Source organism: Fukomys damarensis, unplaced genomic scaffold (genome assembly GCF_012274545.1).
Source record: "Fukomys damarensis isolate Sample0158 unplaced genomic scaffold, DMR_v1.0_HiC HiC_scaffold_35, whole genome shotgun sequence".
Classification (NCBI taxonomy): domain Eukaryota; kingdom Metazoa; phylum Chordata; class Mammalia; order Rodentia; family Bathyergidae; genus Fukomys; species Fukomys damarensis.
The window spans coordinates 31,227,792-31,247,498 of record NW_022900947.1 but is presented as its reverse complement, the minus strand read 5'-3'; the positions used below and the strand labels follow the sequence as shown (position 1 = coordinate 31,247,498).

Genomic DNA, 19,707 nt, shown 5'->3' with positions numbered 1-19,707 from the left:
TTTCCTCCACACTTCCAGGTAAATCCACTCGCCACTCTCAACCGATACACAAAATAAAATAAAAAGAGAATTTATTTAGCTCCTGTGGGATTTTTGTGGATATGTTTTTCCTACTGAACTTACATTTGTCGGTAGCGATTAGGAAAAAAACCAAAGATGCCAGATCTGCATTACCTACCCTGAATATAATGCAAAGAAAAAGAAAAGAGCAGCATTTTCTAGATGTGTAACATTTCTAAGAAACTGTAACACAGTTTGCAGTACATTCTGTATGCCAACAACTTTTCTCAGCACCTTACAAGTATTTATTTATTCCTCCCATCATCAGAGATGAAGTGGGGACAATTTTTAAAAATCTGCATCAAGTAATACAAAGTAATGGGGACCCATGGGGTTCTAGTAAGGAAAATTTGAAAAATTACTGGTTTCCTTCTAGTCACTATTGGGTTTGAAGAGTATTTCAGGTCAATTTCTTCCTGTATGAAATGCCAGAGAATTTATCTTCTTGGGACTAACCCAAATCCACTGGGTACAGTGGGTTTTCCATTAATTTTCAGACTGCTGTTGAGGGGTTACTGTGTGACAGTTTTGTACCTCCCTTCTTTCTGAACCACCCACTCAAGGGCTTCCAGGCGCCCTTAGCAAGCGACTCCCAAGGTATTTAAGTGGCCAAAGCTCACTCACCAATGAGGAGACAGGCGCCATGTGTGACGAGTCACACAGTGCCTGGGATCGGGAGCGAAGGTTGCTTAGGGGAGGCTGTCGTTACAACTGGCCTGTCGCATCCAGATTTCAAGACTGGAAAGGTAGGGGACACTGTATTTGTTTTAATTAAAGAGCCTGAGAGATGGTTGTGTTTGGTTAAAGCAATTTAGATCAGGTTGAACAAACAAATGATCCATTTATCTGTTTTTTTAATTGATGGCCCCCCCAAACGGAAGTTTATAAGAACTTCAGATGCCATACTATTTGCCTTACTAGCTCTAAAACCAAAGCCTTGTTATGGATCTTTTTAAAAAAATCATTTTATCTCACAGCTTTTTGCTTTTCACACTTGAAAAACCCAGATCGGTGCAAAGATCTTTTTTTTACAGATTGTTTACAGATAGCTGTTTAGATTATGGGATTATAAACAAGAATTTATCAGTGATGTCCGCATTTGTTTTCCAAAGTCATTTCAGAGTGAACCTTTAGAGAAAAAAATGGTGGTAATTAAAAATAAGGGGTTAATCAATTTAGAATTATGATAATTAACGTACATACTAGCAATAATGGAATTTCCTCTTGGAGAAAAGTTCTGCTGTAAAGGAGACTCGTATCAATCATTTTCCTGAACTAATAGTCAATTAAGTTTATAAAATAGAATTATTTAAGTCTAGGTTATATGCTTTAAAAACTACAAAACTAGTTTCACTTTCATTATATGTAATAGTTTAGTTATTTTCTATATGTTATATTTGAATACTACCTGAAATGGCCAGAGAAGTCGAATATCTTTATTCATTCTTTCTACCTTGAAATAATTTCAATGCCATTCAAAGTAGAAAGTAATTATCAAAATAAAACCCATTTTCCCATAATGAACTCTCTTCCTTCATAATAGCAACAACAACAAAAAAACCCTCTTCCTTAGGCTAACCTAATGCTGCAACAGAATGTACAAACAAACCTCACATGATTACACTTTATTTATTAGTGTACTATATTGTTAGTATCAAAAGGTAAGTTTGGGTTCAAAGAAAAGTATAACTGGTTCCCCATGACTGCTTTTTCCCAAGGGGGACTTAATGTGGCCTTATATTTTACAGTAGAGATTAGATAGTACATTCATATAAAAACATTCTGAATGAGAGATGGTACTATTTATTTTTAAAAAAAAAACAGCTTTTAGAATCTTTAGTTTTTTTGTTTTTTGTTTGTTTGTTTTTGAGACAGGGTCTCACTATATAGCTGAAACTGATCTGGACCTCACTAGGTAGCCCAGGCTGGTCTCGAACTCACAGCAATCCTCCTGCCTCAGTCTCCCGAGTCCTGGGATTATAGGCGTGCGCCGCCATGCCCAGCTCTAGAATCTTTAGTTTTAAGTTCACTCTTCTCTAATTTGTAAAGATAATTTTTTGAGTGCACATATCATTAGGTATTAAATATCCAATAACTTCAATTACATTATCTCAATTTTTTTCTTATTCTGACGTATGCATTTAAAAAGATTTACATCCTGAAATTTCCCAGCTTTATTACATTTGTTGAAAATGCAATGTTGTGAGAAGTCTGCCCTCAAGGTCACCATCGTCGCTGTCTTGCTGTCATCGACTCTTTGTGGGAGGTAGGTTTGGGGATGACCCGTGAAGTCTTCCCAGGCTCGGAGGCTGCTTCTCCCAACCATATTCTGCAGTACAAGGAAAGTCTGTTTCTCAACTCTGAGCCGAGGTTCAAAGGTTTAGACTCACTTCACAGATCAGAGGTCAGTCATGAATTGCTGCAATTTGCGGTTCAATTCTGCCGATATGACAGAATTTCGCAGCTATGATGATTGCTCTTTTCCCCTTCTGCACTCAGGCCAGGCCAAGCAGTTAACAGTGTAATTTGTACAAGTCAGCCCTGGGCACCCAAGTTTAATGAGTAACTAACTGGTGACTTAGTTTTGCTGGTACAAGGTGCATATTATAAAAAGGGTCAAATGTCAACACACAGAAACCTTGCTGTGTGAGGAGCGATAATCTCATAGCCACCGTCTATGAATCATATTTAAAAATTCAATAGTTTTTGTTTATTTCTAAAATCATTCTTCTGTGGTGAATTTGCATATGTTCATTTTCTTGGCTACTAAAAAAGGTAGATAATTTTGTTAAATATTAGGAAGAAAGAACCATCTGAATAGGGCTAACTGACCAAGCAGTAGAAAGTAAAATTGTAAGCTTGATTTATTTCATAAGGTCTTTCTTTTTTTTTGGTACCGGGGACCGAACTTGGGTCCCTGCGCTTGCAAGGGAGGCGGTGGAACTACTGAGCTAAATCCCCAGCCCAAGGTCTTTGATCTATCCAAAAATTTCTAAAATGTGACAGCTTTTTAAGAATCCAGGGAAAAAATTAGAATACTAGGTATTTAAGAGCCCCTAACCTTCTCTTATCTTAGGTTTTGATTTGAAGAATATCTGTTTAAAATTGATTACTTGGGCTGGGAATTTAGCTCAGTGGTTCCGCCACCTGTCTTGCAAGCACAAGGGCCAGAGTTCAATCCTCAGTACCACCACCACCACCACCACCAAAAAAAAAAAAAAAAAAAGATTGATTACTTGTGGCTCTTGAAAAAATTATTAGGATCTTGGCAATCCATTTTAAAGCTTGCCATTTAGTTCTGACTCCTTGAGGTGACCCTGAACAGTTGTGATACACATATAGGATCATTTGTGCATTGGTCAGCTGTCCCTTACTGTAACACTTACCTGAGAGTCAACTCATACAGAAAAAAGGTTTACTTTAGCGCACAAGTGGAACAAACTTCTCATCTTGTGGCTAGGAAGCAAAACACGTAGAGGTCAAGTTCTCCCCTCCACTTCAACAGCCTGACCCCAATGGCCCCGACCCCTCACTACGCCCGCCCCCCAGAGATTCCTTCCTCTCCATTAGCACCATGAGCTGGGGACCAGGGCTTTAATACAGGGTCCTTTGGGAACATTGAAGATCCAAAGCATGGCAATTTGTAATTTTTTTACAGCACAGATTTGAATTTTCCACTCTTCCATACTGAGGGACAAAGCATAGGTTCTTCAATAGAGCATAGTAGGGCCAGGGATTTAGCTCAGTGGCACCTTGCCTGCCTTGCAAGTGCAAGGTCCTGAGTTCAATCCCCAGTACTGCAAAAAAAAAAAAAGGACATAGTAATTAAGAACAGACTTTGTCCTCAGAATTCCTGGGTTTGAATCCGTGCTTCATCGAATTCAGCTAAGGGACCTCAATAATTCACCTAATCCTCAACCATCCAACAGCCTTGCCATGTCACTGTGTCAGCTCCATACTGAGCAGAATCACAGAATTTGTCTCACAAAGATGTAGCAACAAGAAAGTGAGAAGATGCTGTATGTGTCTGCTTGGCAGAGGGCCTGTGTCATGAAGTAAAACCACTCCGTATTCGAGTGTGATTCAGCCTAGCCTACCTACCGCATTCCCAGTCCATCCTGGTTTGCACTTGGTCTCTGCTCGGTCCATTTCTTTAGGGACACAGTGCATAGCTGGTAAAGGTGATTTGGGAACATTTCAGGATGCGTTCCCTTTGAATGTCATGGAAAGTGTGCTTCAAAAATCTTCGTTTTCAAGCCTAATACTCTTTTTAGATGCTGTTGTTTTTTCCACAGCCGATATGCTGTCAGTGACAAAGCTGTAAAAGGAGATAAATCCAAGTCACCTGCTTTCTTTTGAGAGTTCTTTTCATGCTGCCAAGCAGCAAGAAACATTTGAGCTTTAAAAAAATCCATAAATGTATCATACACATGGATTAAATTCTATCTTTGGTGATACATACTACAGCTACTAGAATTCATACTCTCCAAAAATGGAAATAGCAAAGTGATTTTATTTTTTCATTCCATTTCTTAATTCCTATGAAACATAGAAGTTGCCTTTTCTTCAGAAGTAGCTTTGGAATAAAAACACTATTTTAACTACCAACAACAGCATACAAAGTATGTGCTTGGCATTAAATAAGCAGTAACAACACCTCACAGGAGTTAACAGTGAAACACTCACAGTGGGCTAGGATTGTAAGAGGCATTAGAGTTAAGCTATGGCACAGATCTTGGTTCTATCCTAGCAGGGTTTAAAAGCGGCAGAAGGTGACCAGGCCACTGTTAGGGCAATTACGGTAAGTTTACCTTATAGAAAACCATCACATGCTCAAACCAGTGCTACGAGGAGTGCTATGACAGTCACAGGACGTTGTGGGGACCCAGCTCAGGGGCTCCAGGGCTGGCTTTGTAGAAGAGTGAAGTTTAAGGCTGAATCCAGGCTGGCTCCGCAGGGGGCTGGGAAGGGTGTAAAGCATTTGAACAGCCTGTTTAAGGGGGACAGTGACACAGATCAGAGTTTCCAGGCCTTATTAAGGACCTTGATTTTTCTAAAGACAGTGGGAGAAGTGTGTAAGAAATGAGGCAGGAGGGTGTTGTGACCAAATTGTAGGACCAAATTGCAGTGAGAGCTAGACTGGCCTGGTGGGCAGGAGTAACTAGGACAGGAGAAGTGTGGAACAAAATTGCAGTTGTCCCACAGGAGCTGCTGGTTGGCACTCTCCAAGTGCTCTCCAATGTGTGTCTTATTTAATTCTTACAACAAGGCTGTTGTGAGGTGTTAATGATACCAAAAACTTATATGCACACCCGTGTTTATAGCGGCACAGTTTATAGTGGCTAAAACTTGGAAGCAGCCCAATTGCCCATCAGCTGAAGACTGGATAAAGAAGATGTGGTTTTTCTATAAAATGGAATACTACTCAGCCATAAAGAATGAGAAATTAGAGACATTTATAGCTAAATGGATGCACATTGAGGCCATACTCTTAAGTAAAATAAATAGGACATGCATGTAAATACCAAATAGTTTCTCTGGTGTGAAAAACTGAAAGTGTAAATAAGGTTCAAATTGTATAATCAATAAAGTGAAATAGGAAGAAAGGGGATAAAGGAGTGCGGGAATGGGGAGGCAAGGGGAAAGGAAAGAAGAGAAAAGACAAAATATGAGAAAAGGAAAGAAAATGGAAACAGAATCTTTGTAAACAGGGAGGGGTGAAGTGGGTGAAGGGAGGGCAGTGCTATGGGGAAAAATAAGAACCAAGATAACGCATATAAAGTTATAAGATCCTAATGAAGACTGTAACTGTACCGTATACCTAAAAAGTACCAATAAGCTCAGTGAAAAAAGTAATATCGAAAACTTTGATTTCAGCTCAGAGTTTACGTGTCTGTTACTGTGCTAATACATTTTAAAGGAGGAACATTTAATTTACCACCATAGAAACAAAGAAAAAGTCAAAAATAATCTGTGCTTGGAATGGTGCTTTATATGCATCTTCCCTGAATTATTTCCACTTTATAGAGGCTCTGAAAAGCTGAATAAACCTGCCCAGATTCACTTGGCTAGCAAATGAGTGGTGTAGGTATCTAAATTTTATTCCATTTTCTCAGAAATTGTGCAACAGCACTCAGTACTCAGTATATACAATACTCTCAGTATGGTACAACAGTCACTGCAAATATGTCAGGGATTTTTTTCATCGTCTTTATCAAACTGTGATGTGGATTAGTAGGTATTGACCCAGATATAACCTTTAAGGGATGATCTTGTTACAGTGTTGGCTAAGGGCTATGTGCACCAAGAAGTAATTAGTTTAACTGGTATCACTCTATAGTTTGAGGACGTTCCCACTTTTTATTTTCAGATAGTCAATGATAGGATTACAAGTAGGTCCTGATTAAAATGATTACTTTTGTTCCTCTGATGCTATGAATCTCACCGTGGATCAATCATTCCCATGGAAATTGTTACGGCAAAATGATTTTCAGTTGTAACTGTACAGGCCATTTAATCCAGGAGGTTCCAAATCATGCTCCTTAGCAGACTAAGGAACAACAGGTTTCTCCACGGGGCCACGCTGGGAAACCTCCTCATATTATCCAACCCTCTCCCATTGTAGTGGTTGCATATATATCTAGGTAGAATTTCCACAGAAGAAGAAGTGCTACAATTAAAAATCAAAATAAAATAACAACAAAAATCATTTTAAACAGTACTAACAATCCAACTTCTTTATTTTCAGCAGATTATGGTTCAGACAAACAGTGATTTGCCTAAGATCACAAAGCAGAACACGGCGAAAGTGGAGTTGAAACACTAGTCTTTGTAGTCTCAGTCCGGTGTTGCAATCATGAGGCCGTATTGCATCCTAGAAATGGAGACACATAGGTTGTTTGGAACTTTGGATGACTTCATAGGGGCTCCCAGTAGTTAAGAGAGTCAGGTGCAGATTTGAAATAAAGGTCAAAGTTTTGTGCTTAGGATATATTATAATGCTTCACCAGAAATACTTTTGTCCTGAACTCTAAATCCTCTTCATTTTAATATATTTTCTGTATCAAGCCTTTTAAGATTATCCCAGAATCCCAGGTAATAGCTTTCATCAGCTACTGCCTGCAGAAAGCACCCCCAGAAGAGTCTTAAAGCATTTTAGGGCAGGCTGATAGAGCCACTTTCATACCAACCCCGATGACCTGGAGGTTGTCAGCTAGACTCCTTGTTGCAGTGGCTTCCCTGATCCTGTCTGGATGCTGCAGGACAAACGTGACAAGTGCTTAGTGATGCATAGGGTGGGAACACCAGGGAGCTAGATATTGTTACCTCTATAAAGGATATTATCTCTTGTTTTTGTGAGTCTGTAAACATAAAATATAGGCTACATCTGCATTTCTTCTTCCTAAACAGTGTGAGTATATTGAAGTTATGTGTGCTTTGAAGGAAAATAATGCAAAATTGGTTATTTTCTTATTAATACTCCCTATTTCTTCCAAAATAAAACAAAGGGTTACATTTCTCGCCTTGCAGCGAACATGATTATTAGAGTAATGGTGGTTCATTTGCTGGAGAAAATGGCTCCCGAATTTCTCATGCATATGTGAAACTTATATTGAAATAGATTACATTCCTTTCTTTTTAAAAAACAACGTTAGGATTTGTCGCAAGCGGGACTCCAAAAACTGAACAGAGAAATCCCAAGTGCACTGTCTGAATTTGCCTGAATACGCTTGTTCCGCGTCCGAGAAAGAACCAGACCAACCAAGCTGGTGGTTTTAGGTGAGTACGTCTCCTGGAGACCTTCTCTTTTCCACTTCAGCAAGAACATAAATTTCCTTTCCCATCAACCAGGATGTGTGCTTTTAGTCAACATGTACCCATGTGTTTATGTGGCAACATTTGTGGTATTTTCTCTGTGTGATGAGCCACTTTGAACCCAAGCTACATCCTTGTCTTCATACACTTTATATCTTTGTGGCTGAGAGGAGGGCAGCTGCTGCTGTGTGCAGGTGAGCATCCATAATGAGAACAGAGAGTATCTGTGTTTCCAGTCCGTCCTTTATCCCCACAAAAGGTCAGCGGTATTTTAATGTGTGGAATAAAAGGGAGGGTTCTTTGTGCAAGCTGGTAGTTTAGGATTTTGAACAATCCTCGGCCTTGCTCTAAACTGGTCTCCTTACCTGCCACGGGAGGTGACAACAGCTGTCATGTCAGACTGTCCAATTCATGGCAGCCCAGTGGGTCAAAGCAGATGGAAAAACACTTGGACAGCCATGTACTTCCCTGTAAGCAGGAGGCACTGTTACTCTGTGCGTGATATTCCTGTGTGTGCCGTGACAAGGGGAGGACAAGAGAGACCCTCCTTCTGTCAGCCTCACTCTGGATCTCGGGACACCAGCCCTGCCCAGCCACAGCCTCGGCCTTAGCCAGCTTGGACAGGTGGAAGCCACAGAGCTCTGTTTTGGGAAGGGGCTGTGTGACACTGTCTGGCCCCATCATTGCGGCAAACAAGTAAATCCTCCTTTCTACATCCTCTAGGCTGGGTTTTAGATTTAGTCCATCGAGTTCAGGGACTTGGACAGTTAGCTTTTTTTTCCCTGTAAATTTCTTTCTTTTTTTTGGTACTAGGTATTGAACTTGGGACTTTGTGCTTGCAAGGCAGGTGGCAGAACCACTGAGCTAAATCCCTGCCCCTATTTTCTTTTTCTTATTAAAAAATTGAAGAAAACTTGGAAAGTATAGAAAAATATAAAATCTGCATAAGGTCATAATCCAAAGATAACTACAAATAATATTATAGTATATTTATTCCTATTTTTTGTTTGTTGGATGGTTTAATTTCCCCATTTATCTTTAAATATTAGCAAATTAATATGGTAGTGAACATTAAATAGATATTCTAAGCCTATGGCTAAACCATAATTTGTAAGCAATTTCCATATAGTTGAATATGTATTACATTATATATAAATATACACAATTATGTGCATTGCATTATATTATAAATACCACTGTAGTGTACATACTTGGGTATAAATCTTTGCTTCTCTGATTATAAATTTCTGTAAATGAAATCATCGGGCTAATAAGAATGAACTATTTAGTGCATGCTGTAAAGTTTAATGTTCCAGAAACATAGCTGAGTTTCACGGTATTCGCTTCCATCTCTCCTTACCCATTGTATATGACAATGTTCATTTCACTGTGCACATGTGAAAACCAAGTATTGCCAATTTAAGACGATTTAAGATCACAATTATTTCTATAGAGACTTCAAAAATAAGAGCCTGTTCCTTTCCTTCACCAAACCCTTAACCCAAATCAGGCGCTGAAGTAGAAGGCACGGCTCTACTGCAGATCCTCCTCCGTCTCTCGGACCTGTCTCCAGGGAGAAGCAGATGTGGGCCCACATTCATTCTCTTGGGAGTTCTTACTACCACTCCTCTTCATTTCTATCCTCTTTGTATCAAGAGAACTAAAGAAGATCTTTTCAGCCCGGTATAGTGGCCCATGCCTGTGATCCTAGCACTTGGGAGGCTGAAGCAGGAAGGCCATGAGACAAGGTCTCCTTGTGTAGTTGAAGCTGGCTTTGAACTCCTGATCTTCCTGCTTCAGGAAGGGTCAGTTAGCTTCTCTAGCTGTTTCTTTAAAGTGAAAGGCCCAAGGGCCGGGCATTTAGCTCAGTGGAGCCACCACCTGTGTCACAAGCAGAAGTTTCTGAGTTTGATCTCCGGTACAATAAATAAATGGGGAAAGGCCAACCTGGTATCCTGTCCATATGTACTTCTTTCAGTAATATATATATTGCACACATACAACAAGATTATGCCGCTTTCTACACTCACCTGAACTGTATCATATACCCTGAAAGTAGTTTAGTTTAAGAGAACTCCCTTCTTGCAGTAAATACTAGGAAATTTTTTCAATTTAATGATTTTTCATCCCTGGACTGTGTGGGTATGTGTGTGTGTGCACGTATGTGCACACAATGGGAGATTGCACATGCTAAGTAAGCACTCTACTACAGAGCTACATTCCCAGCCCTAACTTAATTATATTTTAAATATAAAAGTAAAGTAATAGGAAAGTCCTTGAAGACATCCTGTAGGATTTCTTTCAGCTTTAGCATCCTGTAATTCCTAAGTAGTGGATAAAACACCAAATGGTGAGGGCCCCAGAGAGCTAAAGCCGCAGACAGACTGGGAGATTCACAGCCTCTTAGAGTGGGAGTTTCTTTGCTTTTTCAATGTATTTTTTTTTTATTAGAGTAGTGGAGTCTGAAGATTATTTCTGTCTCATCATTTTCCTCATCCTGGCACCCTTGCTGTTGTCCCCCACCCCTCCATTGCACGCACGAACTTACAATCATGTGCACACACACACACACACACACACACACACACACTGAAAGTCCATGCCTGTGCTGGTCATGAATTTTCATCAGGCTCTCAAACTTTGGGATACCACAAACATGTTAAGCAGTAAGTATATAAGTTCGTGACTGTTTAGGTGTCCTTCACCATGATCACCTACTCCTACTGGGAATGTTAACATTTTATAACTGAGCTTCTGAACTAGGCTGAGCAGTTTCATGGAATCTGGGCCAAATTTTGGCAAAGCATCCCCTGACTTTGACCAAGTGGTCCTCCACTAAGGAAGATTGTCCCTTGCCTATTAAAATAGAGCAGATATTTCATACATGTTTGTTGAATCTCTCGCTATGCAGACGTTGTGCCACTTCGTAGTACTGGTCTTTAAAAAATGTTTATTACATATCTTGGAACAACATAAAACAAAACCATGAAGAAATTATAATAGCACCTAAGACTATCCCTCATCTTAATCTTGGAACAGTGAAGACGCTTTTTCCCTTTATTTCACATCATGTTTTTTAAAAATCTCACTTGCTAATTAATATATTGGTCACTTGTCTTTTTCCATTTGAATTGCAAACCTAAGGAAAAAAAGCTACAAGGCTAGAAGATCATTTTTCTGATGTGCTCCCATTTTCCACTGAAAATTTTGTGCTCCTTGCCTCTTATTCCATATATTAACCCTGCTGATTTTCCCTGATGCACATGGGGAGGGTGAAGTATACAGAGTGTAGAATGTATCTTTTAACCCCTTTAGGTGTACGATTCATTGATATTAAGTTGTACTGTTGTGCAACCATCATCACCATCCATGTCCAGAATGCTTTCATCTTCCAATAAAGCCCTTTTTTGTGGGGGGGGTACTGAGGATTGAACTCCGGTCCTTGCACATAGGCAGCGGCACCACTGAGCTAAATCCCCAGCCCTAAAGCTCTTTATTCATTAATCAATAACTTGCTCGGTCATCTTTCCTTCAGCCTCTGGATACCACTATTTTGATTCTGTATCTGAATTTGACTACTCTGGGCACCTCTCATAAATGGGATCCTACTTTGGTCCTTTTGTAATTATCTTATTTCACTTACCACAACTGCCTGTAGGATTTGTTGCTTGTTCATTTCTTTCCAAGACTGAATAGCATTCCACTGTGCATAGATAGCACATTTTGTCAGCCCATTCATTCATCAGAGGACATTTGGCTTGTTTTCATTTTCTGGCTGCTGTGAATAACACTACCATGAACATTGGTACACAAATATCTGTTTGAGTTATGTTGATATGAAGCCAGTGGTGGAGTTGATGGAGTATGTGTTTTGTGTGGCTTTTGTTTTGCTTTTCGGCAGTGGGTATCTATTTAGCACCACCACATTGTTTTCCACAGTAGCTGTACTATTTTAATTCCCACCAGCAGGGCACAGGGGTTCAGTTCCTCCGTAGATGCCCCCAGTACTTATTGGATTTTTGTCTGTTTGGTTGGACTGGTGTTTTTTGTTTGTTTCATTTTTGATTTTGATGATAAACCGTCATCAGAATGAATGTGAAGTGGTCCATCCATTGTGGCTTTGGTTTGAGTATCTCTAATGTTTAGTGATGTTGAACATCTTTTCATGCACTTATTGGCCGTCTGTATGTCTTCTTTGGAGAAATGCCTACTCAAGTTCTTCGCCCAGTTTTTAATCAGTTATTTTTGTTTTTTGTTTTGGTACTGGGGATCGAACTCAGGTCCTTGCACTTGCAAGGCAGGCAGCAGAACCACTGAGCTAAATCCCCAGCCCTGTTTGGTTTGTTCTGACCATTGAATTGTAGGAGTTCTTTATATGTTCTGAATACAAATCTTTCATTAGACAATGATTTGCAAATATTTTCTCCCTGTCCTTTGATGTACAAAAGATTTATTTATTTATTTGGTACCAGGGATCAAACTCGGGTCCTTGTGCTTGCGAGGCAGGTGGCAGAACCACTGAGCTAAATCCCCGGCCCAAAAGATTTAAATTTTAAGAAAGTCTAATTTAGTTTTTTCTTTTGTTTTCTGTGCTTTTGATGTCTTCAAAGAAATAGATTTTAGTTCCAGTTATCTGAGGCTGAGGAGGGTTGAAAATTCTAGCCCAACCTGAACAACTTAATGACTTAACAAGACTTTGTCTCAAAACACAAAAATAAAAATGTTAAGTAGGTAGATAGCTCAAGACAAAGGCCCTGGGCTCAATCCCCAGAGAGAGCAAGAGTATTAATTACTGCCAAATTCAATATCATGAAACTTTTCTTCCATTTTTTTTTCTAAGAAATTTTTAGTTTTACCTCTTATGTTTAGGTCTTTGATCCATTTTGAGTTAATTTTTAACACAGGGTAAGATTAGGGGCAGGATTCTTTTTAAAGATGCACACCTCACCAAGTTTCAGGGAAGGAATATGCTAAGCAGTTACGCAAATGACATAAGTACTCATGCTCAGCATTCATAAAAACTATTTTTCTTCTGGGCACAGGCGTGGGTGGTTTCCCAGCAGACAGTTGAGAGAAAGCTAAAGTGTTTGGGGAACTGAGGTCTAAGGCAGCAGTGAGGCTGTGATTGGGACCAGCCAATGTCTTGATGTATATGTGCTTATGAAATCCCTAACAGAGGCCCCTAGAGGTGGAGAGTGGGAGAAAATAGCATATGCCTTTGTGTGTGTGTGTGTGTGTGTGTGGCCACACATGTGCACTTATTAATGCAGAGATATACACTGGGAAGGAGAGAGGGCACCCTGGATGTGGTTGTGAACTGAGGGCTACACTAGATAAAAACACCTTTTGTACAAAAATAAATCATTCCTCCCACTGTTTCAGTGAAACAAAATGAGCTTAGCCACAATTAAGCGGGCAAAGCCTGTGTTTCCAAAACACTTGCCCTAGTTCTGTTTTATTGTGGACAGAAGCCCGGTGCCCTTCCAGTAGGAAAGGTGCAGGTCTGTGTAGCTTTCCCTCACAGAATCCTGAGAAGGAAGAAGAAATCCCAGGTGTGTTCGTGGCCAAGGAACAGAGGTCTGCACTGCACTGGCTGCTCTCTGATGGGATTGGAGAGAACTGCAGTGTTGGGCTAATGTTGCCAGATTCTCCACATGAACAAAATTCTCAATTAGACTTTCAGCATTAGAACACTTGGCATTGGCGCTTTAAGTGTCCAAACTCCAAATAAATTAGCGTTAAATCTGTCTTGAGGACCTGTGAGAAACCAGCCAACCTGACCCACCCTTCTCTTTGTTTTCATGGGGCCTGGTTTCTGAGGGGGAAACTGCTTTGGCAGCTGCAGGTTCTCATTTTTTCTTTGCCAGCAAAGGGAATTTAGAGAAAGGGGAAGTAACTAAACTAATTAATTTTTGTTGTGGGGTGGGATAAGATAGATGATGCTTTCTAAAAATACTTTACAAGACTCATATACTATATTTGCCCTGAAATATTAAAGTCCGTTCACATTTCATTAACTCAAAGAATATCCAGTATTGTCCCATGAGACTGTGAATAAATGATTAGCTCAAATCATGAGGCTTTTACTGGTTTTTCAACTGAAATATTAACTCCAGCTTCACACAGTGAAAGTACAGAGTGCATGAGACATGAGCCGCAATTACACCCCAGCAGTAGTCCCAGGCGCTTAATCTACCTGGGAAATCTTCAGTTTACTGACACTTGAACATTTCATTCCCAACACTCTGTTCAGCAATACTCTGGACATGCATTTTCTGTTCATTTCCTTTCTCAATTTAAGTGCATATTTGTTGGATTTCTGATTAAAAAAAAAAAAAAAAAAGGAAAAAGCTCTGCTTTCCAGACCTGTAACTATAGTTATTTGGAAATCCAACTAACTTTAACTGCCTAATTCAATTGTAGAGACTTGGAAAACTGATTCACCTTCCTTTTTCTCTCTTCCTTCTTCTCTTAATAAATATCCTTAAGCCTCCATAAATAGATCCTTTGTGGTTTTCTAAATATCTCTGCTAATTTCACCTCCAAAATTTTATACAAATTTAGCACTGGCAACTCTTCCCTTACTACTTTTAAACCATGTCTACAATTTGTTTAAATGGTGAATATCCATTAACAAGTGGTTTTTGATATTTATTTTTACAAGGATTAAAATAAACAGTTGTCCATATAGGCTTACCACTGTGTTTCCACACGTTACTCTGGGGTATACTTATCCTACTATCCTTAAAGTCAAGGATATTAAATAAGAATTGGAGATGAGATAGAGAAAAAAAAATTAACAAGAAAAATACATCCTGTTTTCTCTTCAGGTCGTAGAAATCTTTCATCTTTTAACAAGAAAATGAAAAGGCAAATGAGGCAGGGTGGTGGCAGTGTGTGGGAAGGCGATTTTCCCCACTAAAGCCAGGTGACCTTGCGTGGCTTGTCTAGTGTTTCCCCTCAGCGGCGCCGGAAGTTGCGCCGGAAGTTGCCCCTGAGTGCGGCGCACTCCGCAGTGGTGGGAGGAGAGATGCGTGGCAACATTGGTGGACAGCGAAGCTTGGAGGGCCTGTGCGCGCGCATGCGTGTGCAAGCGTCTCTATTACGCGGTGAGACGCTCGTCCGCTTCTCCGTTCAGCGGTCAGTATCAGCTTCAGGTGCAACCTCCTTCCAACAAGACCCACCACGGCCAGGTGGGGACCTGGCTGGGGACAGAGACCTCCAGGGACCCTCACCCAAACCTAGCACCTCCCCATCTTTTTTTTTTTCTTAATACTAGAGGATCAAGGTCAGGACCTGGTGCTTGCAAGGCAGGCTCGGCAACCTTGAGCTAAATAAATCCCCGGCTCTCCCCTATCTTTTTATATTTGACCTTACCCTGTCTCACTAGAAAGTTCACTTCCTTTTTTATTTTTTTCCCACACAGAGCCTATTATAGTTATTATCATAAAACATGGTGATAGTATTTGAAAATATTTTTAACTTCACAAATACCACACACAGCCAGGTCTGGTGGCACACACCTGTGTTACCAGCACATTTCTAGAAGGAAGTGCCCGTTGCTTCTTCCATCCTGAGAAGTGGGCCTGAGGAAATGCTGTTTCCCTGTGTCTCTTGCCTTCAAATGCTGGTCAGTGGAATACCAGGCCATCGCCATTAGACAGGATCTGTATTTACTTCGCTGTGGGAGCAGATACTGTTTCACAGTTGTAACCGAAATGACTAATGTTAACCAAATAAAATCAGAAGGGCACACCTAAAACTGAAGCTAATGTTTGACTATGCCACTGTATGTTAGAGCCTTTATTCCATGATAGACAATTTTTCATTTTTCTTGCAGAGACCTATGCTATTCTTATACGGTGCTTTTTGACATAGCACAAGAAGGTCATGCTAGAGCAGAGCCCCGGGAGCATGTACTCATAGGTAACAGACACAGTCACGTAAACCGTGTTATTTATTACTATGTAACCACGGCTTGCAAATTACTAATATAGTTTGAAATAGAGAAAAAGTATAGCATTTACACACCATCATAATTACTGTGTTGGCGAGTACCTGTAATGCCAGCCCTCAGGGGAGCTGAAGCAGGAGGCTTGCAAGTTAGAGCCTAGACTGGGAAACTTGGTGAATTAGTGAGACCTTGTCTCAAAATGAAAAATAGAAATGGCTGGGGAAGTAGCTTAGTGTGAAGGCTCTGGGTTCAATCCCCAGTACTCCACAATTACTTGCAATACTACTACTGCTACTACTAATAATAATTGTATAAAGTTATATTAGAGAAAGTTCTCTTTTGATATAAATGTAAGAAACAACAAATAAAACATACTATTTGCACACCAATTCTGAATTTTTTTAAACCATATATCTGAGTCTACTATTTTTGAGCTGTCTGGATTTAGTTTTATACCAAATAGAAATTAAATTGAAGAGTATAAGATACGTTTATTATATTGTAATCCCAAATTTACCATTGGAAGGTAGATATATAGGAAAGATATGATTGGATGATAAAAACATATGTTTTCTAATATTGAGTCATATTCTAAAGACAGAATTTATTATCTATAGGCATTCTATTATGACTTTTTGCAATTAAAGATTTTTATAATAAAAGTAATCATCTATCAAACTACTAGTTCATATATTCAAATACAGGCACAAAAAGTTGTTCTGTGAATGCTATGCCCAGGTTTCCTTCTTAAAATTACACTGGTAACTTTTTCCCCTGGTACTGGATATTGACTGCAGGGCCTTTGCACCGAGCTGTATCCCCAGCCGTTTTTAATTTTTTTATTTTGAGACATGGTCTTGCTAAGTCACTAAGATACCCAGGCTGGACTCAGACTTGTGATCCTGCTTCCTCGGCCTTCCAAAGTGCTAGGATCACACTCATGCAGCACTGTGCCCAGCTGCACTGATAATGTTAATATTTTTCCTAGGCAACATTTAGGACCTACTACTCTCATTGCAAGGTATAGAGCTCTGGTACAGGCATACTAAGTAGTTATAAAAAGAACACCATGCTTACAAAATTGAAAATGTAAAAGAAAACAAACTGATTGCCTTTTTGTATGAACATTAGTTTTTAAAAGGCCTAACACGCATTTCTCGTGTCCAGTGTCTAGAAAATTTTTCACATATAAAAGGTAATATTTATATAAGTTCCTTTTCACTTTGTTCATAAACGTTTGGGACTTAATTTCTCAGATTCTTTTTTTTTATTAGTTATTAGGCATTCCTTTTTAATTTTAGTTTATTAGTACACACGTGCAGTACATAATCTTTACATCCCTTGTGTGGAGTTGACATGAACATTAGGCTGGACTCAGACTTGTGATCCTGCTTCCTCGGCCTTCCAAAGTGCTAGGATCACACTCATGCAGCACTGTGCCCAGCTGCACTGATAATGTTAATATTTTTCCTAGGCAACATTTAGGACCTACTACTCTCATTGCAAGGTATAGAGCTCTGGTACAGGCATACTAAGTAGTTATAAAAAGAACACCATGCTTACAAAATTGAAAATGTAAAAGAAAACAAACTGATTGCCTTTTTGTATGAACATTAGTTTTTAAAAGGCCTAACACGCATTTCTCGTGTCCAGTGTCTAGAAAATTTTTCACATATAAAAGGTAATATTTATATAAGTTCCTTTTCACTTTGTTCATAAACGTTTGGGACTTAATTTCTCAGATTCTTTTTTTTTATTAGTTATTAGGCATTCCTTTTTAATTTTAGTTTATTAGTACACATGTGCAGTACATAATCTTTACATCCCTTGTGTGGAGTTGGTACATGAACATGACACATCTTAATTCCTTCTCTTTTTCATACCTTATAGCTTCCCTCCCATCAGTTTCAAAGAATATTTTTGCTGCATGTGAGATTCTAGTTTGGCACCTTTTTTCCATACACTAAAGATTCCACTCCCTTTCTTCTGACTTCCCTTATTTATCTTAGGATGTTGACCTACGTGTTTCCTTCTTCTGCCTTCAAGATAATGGCGTCTTCTTTTCTTTGTCTTCTTTACAATTCGTGGGTTGTTTTTTTTTTTTTTTTAATTTAAATTTTTAAAAATTATGTCAAGCCGGAAATACAGTGCAGACAGAGCACTTGTATGGTGTACAAAAGGCCCTGGGTCGGATTCCTACCACCACAAAAATAAATAAAACATTGTAAAATTATACTGTCAAGCAGAAAACTGGTAATTCTAAGCAATAGCTATGTAATTCTCCAGATAGAGATGACCATCTCTAAAAACATCCACTGGTTTTGTTTTGTTTTCTCGTACCAGGAATTGAACCCAGGACCTTGCACTTACCAGGCAGGTGCAACTGAGCCACATCCCCAGCCCTATCCACTCTTTTTTTTTTCTCTCATTGAGTTTATTGGTACACTTTAGATACACAGTACAGTTACATTCATCATTGGGATCTTGTACCTTTACATGACAGGTCTTGGTTCTCATTTTTACCCTTTGTCCCTGCCCTCCCTTCACCCCCTCTATCCACTCTTTTTGATCACTCAAAATAATAATAAAAGGATTTGAGCATTTATGTACTCAGGTACTTTTCTAAGTACTTTTAATCCTACTCATTCTTGATGATACAGTTGCCATTTTTTAGATGGTGAAATTGAGGTGAGGTAGTGACTTGTAGGGAGTGTGTTTGTAGATCTGAAGGCCCCAGAGCTTGGAGCCTGGATGTGTGACCACTGTCTGTGCTGTCCCCTCATGGTCCCATGTACTCACTTAGACATTTGGATTACATGAATTCTAGTCCTTAAACATTGCCACTTAAGAATTTAATTCTGTAGGTCTTAAATTCTAGAAACATGGTTTGAACATGTTAACTACTTACAAAAAGACAGAAATAGCTGAGGAGGAGTTTGCAGAAGTCTTTGTTTATTTGTTTGTTGGTTGGTTTTCTCCGGTTTTTTGAGACAGGGTCTCACTATGTAGTTGAGACTCACCTGGAACTCACTGTGTATCCCAGGCTGGTCTCGAACTCACAGCGATTCTCCTGCCTCAGCCTCCTGAGTGCTGGGATTACAGGCATGCGCCACCACACCTGGCTGCAGCAGTCTTTGAATGTTAGAAAGTCATGAGGAGGGAGGAGAGGGGAGTGGGGAGTGAGGCGAAGGAGGCCTAGTAGTGTGAGCTGTTTGTCAACAACTTCACTGTGGATCTGCACATTACCTCCCTTCCTCTTCATCAGCTGATGCCCATTTCTCACTTAGGGTGGTTTAGTCTCAGCGCTGGCTTTTGCTAACCCTCCTGTAAGAAAGGAAGAATCAAAGAAAGTCATGTCAAAAAGAACTTTGATTTTGTTATCAGATCCATCTATGCCTCAACTCTGTAACCTTGGTCAAGTTACTTGACTTTTTGAGCCCCAATCTCATGATCTTTGAAAAAGTGTGAAAAGAGCTAACACTCACCCAGCTCTTACTTTATACTTGTTTTGGTGCAAGCCCTTGGCATGGATGTCTCACCCTCTATGTGGTAGGGATCATCACTGTTGTCACTCTTCTCATTTCGCAGATGAGCGTCATGAGAAAGCAAGACTTTAACTCACCCACATCCCAAGTCATAGAACCACATCACCGAAAAGCAGGACTCTGACTCCCACTAAGTTGAGAGATTGTAAGCCATACGTTAGAATTCATGAGAAAGCAAGACTTTAACTCACCCACATCCCAAGTCATAGAACCACATCACCGAAAAGCTGGGATTCAGATCCAGGACTCTGACTCCCACTAAGTTGAGAGATTGTAAGCCATACGTTAGAGCTCTCGGAGACAGTGTTCCCAGTCCATCTTCTTTCTAGGAGG

The 19,707-nt window shown here is 39.7% G+C and overlaps 1 protein-coding gene across 1 annotated transcript in view; it reads left to right on the top strand.

The window, feature by feature from the left end:
• The first annotated feature begins 424 nt into the window (after positions 1-424).
• Rbm47 (RNA binding motif protein 47) overlaps positions 425-19,707 on the top strand; it is a 42,549-nt gene continuing 23,266 nt past the window's right edge. The window contains 2 exon segments of the mRNA XM_033758883.1: positions 425-806; positions 7,716-7,839. The gene's annotated coding sequence lies outside the window, so the exon portion shown is untranslated.